We start from the raw sequence: 14973 nt of genomic DNA on the forward strand, positions 1-14973 counted from the left end.
ATTGCTCGCCTTCAGTCTTACTGCGCTCTGTGCCGCAGTGTCCTTCACGAACAACTCTATCGGCATTATATCTAGGATGGCGTTGAGAGCAGCCGCGGGGCATGAGCGCATTGCACCTACTGCCTCCGCACTCGTTGCCCGTTGCATCCGTGTCAGCTTCGTTCTGTTGTAAGCCCTAGTTAGTGCCGGCCACCATACTAGGGCTCCGTATGTTAGAATTGGCCGTACCACTGCAGTGTAGAGCCATAGAATTATCTTTGGGTGCAGTCCCCATTTGTTCCCAAACATTTTCCTGCAGGAGTAGAATGCAATGCTTGCTTTCCTTACTCTTTCTGCAATGTTATCTTTCCATGAGAGCTTTTTATCCAGGATAACTCCTAGATACTTCGCTCGCTCCGATAGTTTTAGCTCCATGCCGTTAATACTGGGCATGTTGAAGGGTGGTATCTTAGTTCTTCGCGTGAAGAGCATAAGTTCCGTTTTAGTGGGGTTGATACCTAGTCCGCAGGTTTCTGCCCATTTGTTTAAACGACCTAGCGCACCCGTCATTATTTCGCTAATAACGTCAGGGTATGGTCCTGATACTAGCAGTACTACGTCGTCCGCGTATGCAACTGCTTTGACTCCACCCGTATTGAGGTCTGTCAATATGGCGTTCATATTTGTGAGCCAGAGTAGGGGCGATAGTACCCCGCCCTGAGGTGTGCCTCTCTTCACAGTCCGCGTGAGGTGAGTGCCACTCAGTTCGGCTGTGATCGTCCTGCTCCTTAGCATGACTCCGATCCACTCTCTGATGCCTCTCTCAATACCTAGCAAGTTGAGGGAGCCCAGGATAGAGTCGGGGTTCACGTTATTGAACGCGCCTTCGATGTCTAGGAAGGCTGCCATCGTGTATTGCTTGTGTTGTAATGTCTTCTCGACATGATGTACAACTACGTGTAGCGCTGTTTCCGTAGATTTCCCTCTGCGATACGCATGCTGTGCATCCGAGAGTTGATGTCCTTCTAGAGACTCTCGGATGTGGACGTCCAGGAGTCTCTCTAGTGTCTTCAGGGTGAAGGAGGTGAGACTTATCGGTCTATAATCCTTTGCTAGGATGTGCCCCCTTCTGCCCGGTTTCGGTATAAAAATGACTTTAGCCTCTCTCCACAGCAGTGGGACGTGCGTCAGTCTTAAACAAGCTTCGTAAATGGCTTTTAGCCATTTGCAAATACTCTCCTTAGCTGATTGTAGCATTGCCGGTATTAAGCCGTCTGGGCCCGGGCTTTTATACTTATCGAAAGAATCTATTGCCCACTGAATTCGCTCAGTGGTAATGATGTCTTTCGTAGGTGTATCCATTTGAGAGCTCGTTCCCTCCTCGGGTTCCGAGCTCACTCTTAGGCTTCCTGGGAAGTGGGTGTCAACTAGTAGCTCTAGTGACTCCTCAATTGTCGTCGTAGCAGAGCCATCTGCTCTGTTGATCAGGGTAGGGCTTATGTGCCCTTTGGCGAGGATTTTGCTTACTCTCGCCGTGTCCTTTATGCCTTCCAGTGACTCGCAGTAGTTTTGCCACGACTCTTTCTTGGCCTTGTATACTGCCTTCTTGTAAATTCTTTGTGCCTCTTTATATGTTCCCCAATCCCGGGTTGCATAGCTGTGGTTAAAGGACTTTCTCGCGCTCTTCCTGAGCTCGCATAATTCCTTTGTCCACCACGGTGGGTGTTGCTTCTTCGAGAATGTTAGCTTACAAGTCTCTTTGAAGGCGTTGTTCAGAATATTCGTTAGGTCCTCAACCTCCTTGTCGAGTGCCTTTGCAGTGGATATTGTCTTGATCCTCCTGCCGTTTACTTTAGATCGGACAATTTCGCTGAAATTGTTCCAATCCGTCTTACGGGGGTTTCTTTTTGGCACCTGTTTCTTAACTGGTGTCGTTATTTCAAAGAAAATGTACCTATGGTCTGAGAAGGAGTGTTCTGTCGATACCCTCCAGTTCTCGACCCTGTGATTATTATGTTCTACATGTAATGTGAGGTCTAACACCTCTTCCCAACCTTGAAAATTTTCCGTGCTCGGAAAGATAAAGGTCGGGGTATTACCCTTATTTCATATCGTTACATTTCTACATATAATATTGTCAAAGAGTGACTCACCTCTTTCGTTAGTCTCCGAACTCCCCCAGAGCGTGTGCCTCGCGTTCGCATCACACCCGAGCACCAGGGTCGTCTTCGTCGCTTCCGCCCAATGCAGCAGCTTGACTACCGGCTCAGGCGGGGCCGGCTCGTCATGGGCCATGTACGCTGATGATAGGGTGACTCCGCTCCCATCCGCTGCCACGAATCTGGCCACTGCTAGGTCAGGTGTGCTGAGATTGGGACAGAGAAAAGCGTTAAAATGATTCTTGATTACAATGGAAGCTCTCGACCTACCATCCGAGTTTGTGCACAGTAGTGTGTATCCTTGGATTCTCAGTCCAGCGACTTGCCCGTCCCTGGTCCAAGGCTCCTGTATCAGACCGATGTCGATATCCCTCTCCCTTAGAAGGATCGTTAGATTAGCTGAAGCGTGCAAGCTGCGCTTCAGGTTAATCTGCACGATTCTCGACATCGATGTTAGTGGGGGTGGCGTCCGGAGATTTGTCGTCGATGACCATGTCGTCCAACAATTTGTTGGTGTCATCGACTTCCTCCAGAATCTCGTCCGGCTCGGCCAAGAAGACCTTAATCTTGGCCTTCCTTATGCCGTACCGGACCTTGTGGTCGTTTGCCTCCAGCTGGGGCAGACATTGCAGGTTAATCAGCAGGAGGAAAGGCTGGCTCGCCTTCATCACCTGCTCTGCCCTGAGGATGGTCCAGTCCTCTGTATGAATATCTGGGTTCTGGGCCTTCAGACAGGCGATCACCCTTGCATGGTCAGTTTGGCCCTTAGGTAACCAGATGCGAGCTCTGGGTCTCCTTGGGATCTCCCTGGCGTGGACTAGCCTAATCTTAAGGCCAGCCCATGTGTCGCTAATCTTAGCCACACAATCCGCCAGGAAGCTTCGGGAGAACCCGTCGTCGCACCTGATGACCCGGTGCCCTCTGACCACGTCTGAGGAGTCGAAGGAGGGGATGGGGCCGGTCGGCATGCTGACCAACCTGTCGGTCACCATGTCGGCCAACTTGGCCTCGATCTCCTCCCACTTCTCCAACAGCAGGCGACCGTCGTCATGGAGCTCGTCCACCAGTGCCATAGCCAGACTGTCTCTGGCCACCTCGCTAAACTTCTTTGCCTGGCTGACAAAGTTCGTCGCTCGCGGCTTACCCTGTGGGTCCTTCGCTCTCTTAGGCGCGCTTTCGCTCACTTCCTGTGCTCCTCCTATCAGCTCGATAGCGTGCTTCATCTTGTCTGTTCTTTCAAGACCGTTCGCTTTAAACGTCAAGAAGGACTCGAAGAATTCTTTGTAATTTTTCTTTATGCTACTTTGTCAGATCATGCGGCTCGGGTTCCTCCTTCTTCTCTCCTTCTTGGATTATCTCCTCCTGCATTGACTCTAGATTGAAGATCTCCGGCGCGATCTTGAAACTCTTCCAAAAATCCACTCCTAGGTACAATTCTTGTTCCAGCGATGGACATAAAAACAAATTCATCATTACCGTGTCCTTTTTATATGTCATCTGTATGGTGACCTTTCCTAGGATCAGTTGAGTTGCCCCATTCGCCGTTTTAACTTTGGCATAGTATGGTTTCCAGATGATATCCAGAGTTTCTAGCAGCTCCCTGCAACCTTTTCTCAGCAAGCTTACAGATGCTCCAGAGTCCAACAGCCCCCTTATGGTCCTTCCGGAAATCTCAATCGCAACATATGGCGTTGGGTTCGTCTCCCTATCCTGTCTTCCCATCGCATTAATCGTTTGCTGTACTTGGAAACGCTCTTGCTTCCTTCTTCGGAACCGGTCTCTCGCTTTCTTCACCCTTTTCAAGACAAGCGTCATCCCTGCCAGCTGATTCTCCCCGAATATCCGTTGGCGTGCTTTCTTGTATCGGCGCACCCTCTCGCTTAGGGTCAGATTGTAGTCGGCCTGGTCCCTGCACGCTCGGTTGAGTGCCCTCACGGTATTCGCCTCCTAACTGGCTCGGGCCTCCTCTCGGGCTCTTTTGTGGAACGCGGTTTGCCTGTTGCAGCTGCGTTCCTCTGGGCGTTTCCCGTCCTGAAATTTGGACATTTGGGTGTCACCGTGTTCGGCAACCCGCATCTGTAGCAAAACAGTTTTCGCTTCGCTGCTTCGCAATCCCGGTAGACATGGCCACTCAGCTGGCAGTTCCAGCAAATTATAAGCTTTCTCGGCGCTGCTCCTGCTATTGCATCCACCACCTCTTCGGAGTCCGGCAGGGATTCTTGGTCTACCGTCGAGCCGCGAAGTTCTTCTACTCTGCCGATCCTTTGTTCCTGTCTGGGCCTGTAGGTCGCGGGCAATCGCATGCGCTGTCGCCCGTGCTCCGGATCCAGAGTCCTCTCCGCTTCCTTACACTCATCGTGTAGGTGTTCTAAAGTATAAACTCGGATTGGATACACCCATTGCCTGATTGGCTCGGCCAAGTTTCTTTTTGCCGTTTTGATGATCCAATCCGGGTCCACACCGCCTACAAGGGAGGCAACTAGCTTCCTGAGCGCCGTGAAATACTCCTCCAGCGTCTCTCCGGGTCTCTGCTTCCTCTCGGCTATGTCCTGGATTCTATCGTAGTCGCTCCTCTTATCGCAGAATCGCCGCTCGAGTGCCTGCTTGAGCTCTTCCCAGGATCGGGGTTGGGTTGTTCCGGCCCTGGACAAATCCACCTGCTCCTATTTGGTCCACACTGCGGGATCTTGCTCGGTTTCCTGGTCCTGCAAGGTTAAATGCACCCTGGATATTCCCTACTCCTTGGGTCCTTCCATCGCCGGGTCTTCCCTGAAGCCGTTGACTCCACTGTAATGTAGAATTTTGGCCAAATGCCTGCCAGGAGTTCCTCTCTTGCTGTTCGCGCTCCTTTTCCGGTTGCTGGCCTTCCTTCGGGCCCCTCTCGGTCTTCGCAGACCTGTTCGATGATGATGAAGAAGCTGCGTCTCGTTGATACATCCTCTTCATCATTTCTTCAAACCCTGCTCGCATGCACTGGTCGATGCGAATGTCCATCAGGTGCGTCATGTCGACTCTGATCTGCTCCTGTGAAACCTGAATCAGTTCCTGCATTTCCCGCTTATGCATCGACCCTCATGCTTCGGCGTTTTCCAGGCTATATTTTTCCTGAATCGGGTCCAGTTGGATATTCGAATACCCGTGTGGAGTGCCTTCTGGGTCTAGGTTCAGGATCCGTGGAACTCTCCTCCCATGTTGTTCGCTCAGCATTACCTTCGTCAGCCATTCTACGGGAATATGCCTAATCACTGGTGCTAAACTAATTAATAAATCCAAATCAGCAATAAGTAAACAAAAATAAATCCAGCCACAACAAATAACTCAACTAATAAAAACTCTATCTGTTTGTGAATGCACAATTATTACCACAACTAAACAAACACTGTCGCCCGGGTCGTCAACTAGCGTAAATCATCAATTGGATTGATGACTTGTAGTTAAGGACGCCAGAAAACATATAACTAATTAATTCAGTTTTTTGCTTTCAGACGGACTCAACCTGCGTCTTCAAAGATGCTACTCCCTACACTACGATTGGCAGCCGAGCTCATCTTCTTCATCTGGTCGCTTCCAAAGGCTCACGAACCGTCACCTTGGGTCGTCAAATGTCGCAGGACTTTCCGATCCTCGCAAAAAACAACAACTAGCTACTTTAATTGAATTTAATTATGCTTCTATCTCTATTCGCTTCTTTTCTTTTTCCTATTAATTTAAAATATTTTATGCTCTATCTCCTTTATTTTATCTAACAAGCTGCAATGTTTCGCTACTAATTATCTTCACCTAATCTCCATCTGCGCTTATTAATCCTTTTTTTTATACCCTTGCAGGGTATTATAATTTCAGTCAGAAGTTTTCAACGCAGTGATGGAGGCAGCTCCGACTATATAAAGTATACATATTGTTGATCAGGACCAACAGCCTAGTCGATCTAGCCATGTCCGTCCGACGGAACGATCAAAAAATGATACAACTAAAAATTATAACGTTTTCAGTTTTCAGCAGATTTTCATAAAAATTTGGGATATAGCCATTTTATATCAGTCTTAAATTTTTCTGACAAATTTTATGAAAATCGGACGACTATATCACATAGGTGCCATACAAACGATCGTTAGATGTGGAGAAAAAATGCAAATCTGTGAATGTAAAACTGAAAATATAATATGTATAGGAGAATGAAATGAGAGCAGGTATTACTTCATTGTTTTTTAATATTTGTTCAGGTCAGGAGCCACTGTACGGCCGCCGGGCAGAGCGGGTTGAAGAGCACCGCTTTTTCCTATTAATTTAAAATATTTTATGCCCTATCTCCTTTATTTTATCTAACAAGATGCAATGTTTCGCTACTAATTATGAATGAAATGAGAGCAGGTATTACTTCATTGTTTTTTAATATTTGTTCAGGTCAGGAGCCACTGTACGGCGGGTTGAAGAGCACCGCTCTTAGCAATCCGATCTCTGCTCTGTTAATCTAGGTTCAGGACCGCGATATGCCGGTCGCCGTTGCACTCCCGCTCTCGTTTTTTTCTAAAGCTCTGTAAGCATGAGCGCGGAGTTATTTCTGTAAGCTAGGTTTAAGAGTTACTCATGTGAAGTCAAATAAAACAGACGTGCGTCTCACCACCACCTCCAACGAAAGTCAACTCCTTGCACGGGCCTGTTGTGCGAGCAACTTACAACAATTTCAACTCCGGATCTTGAGCAGCCGGCCCCAGCTACATAAACATTTTGGTCCAACGAGCCGAATTACCCTTCGATAAAGAAGATAAGTACGAAATTCCACTCCGTTATCTTTCCGTCTGCATTTAGTCCGTTATTCCTCGGTACATATATTCGTACATCAAAAGGCAAACGGTCTTTACCTCAGTTCCAACTCCGTTTTATTTCTGTCTGCGTTTACTCCGTTCTTCCTCGGTACATATTCTTACATCAACAGACAAACGGTCTTTACCGCAGTTCCTCAGTTCATACATACCTACATATGTCCATATTCATATTCGTTGTTCGACTGTCAAAAAGTTACATTTACAATATACACACACACATTCCCAAATACAGTCCACTAAAGGCTTTCCAGCGCCCATACACATATCCGGACACATAATTACCCTGTTATTATTACTGGCTTACATTATTTATTTTTTTTTACTCAACAAAAAATATTTATAAGGCCACGGAAAACTACAACTATAAATTTTTTGGGATTGGGAACATACATTGAATATATGTTGTGCATAATTTAATTCCAAACTAATACAACAATAAATACATTATACGAAGAACTAAAGCCGCCCATCAGTATTCGTGATTGAGCATACATACAGACATACATACATATATCCAATACATCGACGGAAGCTCTCTACATTTTAACATTTCATACAACATACATACATTGTACAACAGTTAACATCTCATACATCCATATGACAGCGCATTTTCGGCATTCAACATTTCATGCATTCATATGTAAAGGTAGCAGCGCGGTGTTAATATTTCAAATTGTCATACATTTATACAGCAGCGAGGGTTGCTAGCATCGTACTTGAACAAGCACTTGATAAGCCAATATACCTGGTGCTTTACTCCCATCAGTCTGATTTAATTGTTATTATTTTATTATTAATTAATAATAATTATATTAATTAATTATTAATTGTTATTTAATAATTATTAATGATTATTTATTATTTAATAATTATTAATTATTACTTAATAATTATTAATTGATTATTGATTATTATTTAATTAATTAATTGAGTTATTTAAATTATTAATGAACTGAATTGGTTGAATTAAGTGCATTAATTAAATTACTATTATTATTATTATTGGTTGGTATTTTTTCACCCCCGCAGCCAGTGCAAAAGCTATATTCGTTCATTTACTAAAATTATTATTATTGGTTGGTATTTTTTTTCCCCACGCAACCAGTGTAAAAGCTATATATCCGTTCATTTACTATTATTATTATTATTGGTTGGTATTTTTTTCACCCACGCAACCAGTGCAAAAGCTATATATCCGTTCATTTACTATTATTATTATTGGTTGGTATTTTTTTTCGCCCACGCAACCAGTGAAAAGGCTATATATCCGTTCATTTACTAATATTATTATTATTTTTTGGTATTTTTGCCACCCACGCTAACAGTGCGACATTTCGTTCCCCATTCTGCGGCGTGTGATTCCAAGGATAACAATTTAAGAGTTGGATATTGTGTCGATAGGGGCCACAACGCGCGCATATTCATCGGTCACCGAGTCGGTTTCGTGATTCGTTTCCTCCAATTGCTGCTGGATTTCTTATCTTCGAATTTGGGGTTCTTATCGACTCCGTGAGATCTAGGGTGCCCGCATTCATTTCTAGTCGATTGGTTCATTCAAGTGTGTCAACACTATTGGGTCAATCGCAACGTCCGTAGTCGAGTATGCCAGTAGGAAACGACAAAAAACCACAGGCGATTCCATCAATCCGCTTGCAAAGATCCCAATCCGTCTCTCCGCGCCGCTCTCCACTTAGGTCAGGGTCCACCGCTGCCCGATCAAGGACGAACAGTAACGACGCTTTAGATACTCGCCCAGGTCCATCGTCGAGGGTCACTCGATCGACCACGAAAATGGCTCAGAGCGACATCGACATTGCGTTAAGGAAGTTTATTGCCACGACAGACCGTGTGAGTCAATTTGAGGCTAATACCCAGGTCTCTCCGTACATGTGTCAAGTGCGTCGCGACCAGATTCGGTCACTTTGGGAAAAGGTGGACAGGGATTATGAAAGTTGTTCTGAACTTATAGCGGCATCCGAGGAGAGTACGTCCATCGGGCTAACTCTTCAGTCCAAGTATGAATACTGTTTCTCGATCTACGAAAGATGTGTTTCCAATCTCCAAGAGTTGATCGATAAGAGCGCGCCTCAGGCCGTTCAGGCGTCCGCAAGCATTCACGTCCCAAATTCTACCGGCTGTCGTCTGCCACCCGTGGACACTGAAGTCTTTACAGGCGACTATCTTCGGTGGCCCACCTTTAGGGACCTTTTCACGGCGATCTATATAAACAATGCGCGTCTTACGCCGGTGGAACGGTTGTTCCACTTGTTGTCCAAAACGAGTGGCGATGCGCATGCCATTGTTTCCAAGGCACCACTAACCAACGAAGGCTTCAGCTCAGCGTGGCAAAATCTTTCGACGCGTTTCGAGAATAGGAGGTTGCTTGTCAATAGTCAGTTAAAAATTCTCTTTAACATCCAGGGTGCGCCCCAAGAGTCCGGAAGCGCTTTAAAGGAGCTACAAGGCACTATACAGAGTTGCCTGACTGCTTTAGAGATGTCATCCATCCAGGTCGAAGCTTGGGACTGTCTCCTGGTGTATATGGTGTCGTCAAAACTTCCCAAGCTCACACTTTCCATGTGGGAGCAGTCGATCCATAACAAGGCGGAAATTCCTACCTGGAAGGAACTCGACTCCTTTCTGACAGAGCGCCATCGTACGTTAGAAGCCATTGACGATGTCCGGCCCAATGGGCCCGTGCCAGGTCCGTCGAGACCGTCACATGCCAATGGACCCTCACGCAGGCTCAACGCGTACGAAGCCCGGGTGGCTTCGGCGCCCAAAGGGTGTGATCTGTGTTCAAGGGAAAATCACCCTGTGCGGATATGCCCACGTTTCTTAGAGATGGACGTTAATGGGCGGTTAGACTACATAAAGAGGAAGCAGCTTTGCTTAAATTGCTTTGCTCGAGGCCATCAACAGCGAGAGTGTACCAGTCCGCATAGCTGTTTTACGTGCCACAGCCGGCATCATTCCTTGTTACATCGCAGCAATCCTTTTACAGGTTCTTCAAGTTCTGGGGGCCGTCGAGGTCACCACCCACCACTTCTGCAGCAGGTGCGGTACCCCTCGAAGATTCCTCGGATGTGCAGGTGTGTTTCGCGTCCGGTTCAAGGGCCGTCCTACTAGGCACGGCCATCGTAAACATATGTCATCTGGGCTGTGATTTTTAAGCGCGTGCGCTTATCGACTCCGGGTCCGAGGCGACCTTCGTCACGGAGCGGCTTTTCAACCTCATCAAACCTCCATTTCAAACGATCCAGGCCCAAGTCTCGGGTCTCAATCAGACAGTAGCCGCGCAATCCAAGAAGCTCTGTCACTTTTCGATTCGCTCACCTTCCAAACCCGGGCTGCATGTAGAAACGGCAGCGTATGTCCTTCCCCATTTGGCCGGAAACTTACCCTCGTATCCGCTGCCAAGGGATCTTCTAAAGGACCTTCCGGACCTCCCCTTAGCCGATCCTAAATTCTTCGAAAGCTCCCAGATAGACGTTTTAATCGGAGCCGACATCCTTCCGTCCGTCCTCCTGGGCGGCTGTAGGCCCAACTTTTGCGGGTCACTCCTTGGACAGGAGTCTATTTTTGGCTGGGTGCTTACCGGGCCCGTGTCCATTGCAGGTCATCGCAGCGTGGCCGCGTTCTCCACTCAGGTTTCTCGGTCGGTCGAGGACCCCCTGGACAAACTTCTTACCAAGTTCTGGGAGGTGGAAGAGGTGCCGGCTGAATTGGTATCCGAAGCTGATTCGGCGTGTGAGAAGAACTTCCTCCGGACCACGAAGAGAGGCAGTTGCGGGAAATATGTGGTGACACTGCCATTTCGTGACCCTGATCACGTAGGAGCGGGGTTGGCACATTCCAGATCCTTCGCGCTGTCTCAGTTCCTGCGGAACGAACAACGCTTGAGGAAGGATCCGTCACTCAAGGCACGGTATGAGGCCGTTATCCGAGAGTACCTGGATCTAGGGCATATGATCGAAGTTCCAGCCACGAATCATGTTGCCAGCTATTATCTCCCACACCGTGCGGTTTTCAAGCCCGAGAGCACGACGACGAAGGTGCGTGTCGTGTTCAATGCATCCAGTCCGTCCGCAAACGGGACCAGCTTGAACGACATCCTTCACGCGGGTCCAGTTCTACAGTCCGATTTGACAATCCAAATTCTAAAGTGGCGGTACTTTCGGTACGTTTTCAATGCCGACATTAAGAAGATGTACCGTCAAATTTGGGTTGATCCAAGCCATACCTCGTTCCAATGCATCCTATTTCGAAATCCAGAGGGAGAAATCCGAGATTACGAGCTAAAGACGGTCACCTTCGGAGTCAATTGCGCCCCATTTTCTGGCGATCCGAGTCCTGCAACAACTCGCAGATGACGAAGAAGAGAGGTATCCGCAGGCGAGCCATATTATTCGAAATTGCATGTACGTGGACGATGTCCTAGCCGGAGCAGACTCCAAGCGAGAAGCTGAGCTGGCTATTCAAGAGTTGGATAAGGCTCTGAGTTCGGCAGGGTTCCCTCTACGGAAATGGACAGCCAATAGCCGAGCAATTTTGAAAAATATCCCGAGTGAGCATCTCCTTCGCGCTGACTTCCTTGAGATCGACTCTGAAAGTACGGCGAAAACGTTGGGGGTGCGCTGGAAGGCAACATCCGATGAGTTTTTCTTTGTTCCGCCTGAACTGTCCTCTGACGCGCCCCTTTCGAAGCGACGGGTCCTGTCCCAAATTGCAAAACTATTCGATCCAGCAGGCTGGCTTGCCCCCTTTATTGTCCGATCTAAGATGTTCATGCAGGACATCTGGCTCCAGGACCTAGGGTGGGACGACGTTCTCCCCCAGGAATCAGCTCAGAAATGGACCGAATTTCTTGAAAGTTATTCCTCGCTCGGTCAGATCCGCATTCCGCGTTGGGTCGCATTCCGGCCAGGACTGAGGGTAGAGCATCATGGGTTCTGTGATGCGTCGCAAAAGGCGTATGGTGCGGCCATCTATGTCCGAGTTGAAGTTGAGTCTGCTCACGGCAAAGACGAGAGTGGCACCGGTGAAAACGGTGCAGGGGAGTGTCGCTTAGAGACTTTGCCGACAGTCAGCTGTGGTGGCACGGTCCGGCCTGGTTGCGTGTGCCCCGCTCTGAATGGCCATCGTCAGGCGGCGAGTCGCCCGAAACTGACCTTGAGAAACGAGCGGTCAAGGTCCATGTCGCGGAGGTACTCCCAGAGGACATTCTCGAGCGATTCTCTAAGCTCAACAAGGCATTGCGAGTTTTCGCATACGTATATCGGTTCATTCAACGGTCGCGACGAATAGCGGGTCCCTGTGAAGAGCAGCTGTCCAACGATGAGATCGCCGCAGCCAAACGGCTCCTAATTTCCACGTCCCAACGTCGATATTTCCCGCTAGAATACGCCTGCCTGAGCCAAAAACGTTCAGTTCAACCATCCAGTTCCATCAAGAATATGAATCCCTTTCTGGATTATCATGGTCTCATAAGAGCTTGCGGGCGGGTGACGTCCTCCGAGGTCCTCCAATACGATGAACGGCATCCGGTCATTCTTCCGTACAATTGTCATTTTGCACGTCTCCTCGTACATTTTACGCACCGGATAACGCTGCATGGCGGTAATCAACTGATGGTCCGGCTGATCCGTGCGAATTTTTGGATACCCCGGGTAAAGAATCTGGTCAAGTCCGTAATCTTCTCCTGCAAGACCCAGCTCATGGGTGAATTGCCCAAGGAGCGGACATCCTTTTTGCGTCCATTTACATATACAGGCATGGATTATGCAGGCCATTTCGATATTAAGAACTACACCGGACGAGCCTGTCTCGTTACGAAAGGGTATGTGCTAGTGTTTGTGTGTTTTTCTACAAAGGCAATCCATCTGGAACCCACACCCGATCTGACTACCGAGAAATTTCTCGCGTTTTGTGTCCCGGAGAGGGTGTCCGCGCCAAGTTCAGTCGGACAATGGGAAAACCTTTGTTGGGGCAGCCGTGGTGTTGTCCAGGGAATTTCTGCTGGCATTGAAGGAATCAGTGACGAGTGCCTATAGTCACCAGCAGATTTTGTGGCAGTTTATTCCTCCGGGAGCGCCCCATATGGGGGGTTTGTGGGAAGCTGGAGTCAAGAGCTTCAAAACCCTGTTTTATAAGTCCACAGCCACTCGAAAATATACTTTCGAAGAGCTTTCCACGCTTCTCGCCAAGGTCGAGGCCTGCCTGAATTCGCGGCCAATCGCTCCAATGTCCGAGGACCCCACAGATTTGCTGGCACTCACGCCAGGGCATTTTCTTGTCGGGGGGCCCCTCCTCGCCATCGCAGAACCTGAAATAAAGGGTGCCACGACTTCTATAATCAACCGGTGGCAGCACCTTAAGGCTATCCATCAGCAATTTCGTCTGCGGTGGAAAGAGGAGTACCTCAAGGAGCTCCATAAACGCAATAAGTGGCAAACACCCACAGAGAACCTTGCCGTGGGCGATATGGTTGTCATCAAGGACGACAATCTGCCATCCAATGAGTGGCGGCTCGGCAGGGTCGATGCGGTGTCTCCCGGACCAGACGGTCATGTCAGAGTAGTGACCATTCGCACTGCTCGAGGTTTCGTTAAGCGCCCTGTCGCAAAGGTCGTCCTGCTACCATGGGTAGCCGTCAATCGGCCGCAATGACTAGTCTCATCCTAAATCCATAGTCCTCCGCGCCCCCTAGTCTAAGTCCTACCGCTACCTCCTACTAATTTTGTTTTTATTATCCTGTCAAGCAGATCAAAGCACCATGTCTCCACGTCCACGCAGTGCCGTCGTTCTTGAGAGCAGACGAACTCGAGGTATAAATTCCTACCGCTGCCGAGTCTGCCATGGAGTTCATCCGCTACGGAAGTGTCGCCGTTTTCTTCGGCTGAGTGTGGAGAAGAGGCTCCGCACTGTGTTCGCCAACCGCTACTGTGCGAATTGTCTGGCTCACGAGCACTCCGATGGAGCGTGCCGGCGGGGTGATCTTTGCAAGGTGTGCCAGCAGGATCACCATACATTGTTGCACATGCACGAGCGTCCGGCACCTCGCCGACAGTCACATCGACCGGCGTCTCCGTCCTCTCGGCGTTCGTCTACCGCGCCCCGGCCCACGTTCACCACACGTGAGTCTGCTCCCAGCGCCGTCATTGTCGTCACTGCTGCAGCGGCACAGCGTAAACGTCCTTCCGACTGCGGCAGTGCGGATCGATACCGGGACGCGAGTCTTCGATACTACGGCTCTCATCGACCCATGCACACCGACGAGCTGTATCGACGCCTTGCTGGCTAGATGCTTCCGCCTGCCGACGACCAACGTGGGTGGGGAGCAGATTTGTTCGGCCGTCGTGGGGTCGAAAGTGGATGCCAATCTCCGGCTAAATCTCCTATTCAAGATTGAGCCGCACGTGCGTGTCCGCACTCCAATCCGTGCGCTTAGCGAGACCGTCCGGGCTCAGTTTCGAGACATCACATTGGCAGATGACCGTTTTTATCTCCCGGCGACAATCTCCGTGGTTCTTGGTGCGGACGTGTATCCGAAGGTGATGCAGCCAGGTTTCCTCAAGGTACAGGACGGACTACCGGTAGCTCAAAGCACAGTGTTTGGCTGGGTCCTATCCGGAGCCTGTCACCAGTCATGAGGAGCAGCGGACCAAGTTGCAACCCGTATGGTTGCAAGGGGGGCCGGAATGTTCAGGTCAGGAGCCACTGTACGGCCGCCGGGCAGAGCGGGTTGAAGAGCACCGCTCTTAGCAATCCGATCTCTGCTCTGTTAAGCTAGGTTCGGGACCGCGATATGCCGGTCGCCGTTTCACTCCCGCTCTCGTTTTTTTCTAAAGCTCTGTAAGCATGAGCGCGGAGTTAGTTCTGTAAGCTAGGTTTAAGAGTTACTCATGTGAAGTCAAATAAAACAGACGTGCGTCTCACCACCACCACCAACGAAAGTCAACTCCTTGCACGGGCCTGTTGTGCGAGCAACTTACAACAATTTCAAC

The 14973-nt window shown here is 49.0% G+C and overlaps 1 pseudogene across 1 annotated transcript; it reads left to right on the top strand.

Moving 5' to 3' along the window:
* Positions 1-8758: 8758 nt before the first annotated feature.
* Positions 8759-13636, top strand: LOC147644904 (uncharacterized; annotated as a pseudogene). Its single transcript, XR_015272908.1, has 5 exons — positions 8759-10604; positions 10636-10715; positions 10751-11508; positions 11662-13212; positions 13337-13636. The product of XR_015272908.1 is annotated as an uncharacterized LOC147644904 (transcript).
* Positions 13637-14973: the final 1337 nt, after the last annotated feature.

Source organism: Drosophila serrata, unplaced genomic scaffold (assembly GCF_035046125.1).
Source record: "Drosophila serrata isolate PLE 108 unplaced genomic scaffold, ASM3504612v1 contig_69, whole genome shotgun sequence".
NCBI classification, from domain to species: Eukaryota; Metazoa; Arthropoda; class Insecta; order Diptera; family Drosophilidae; genus Drosophila; species Drosophila serrata.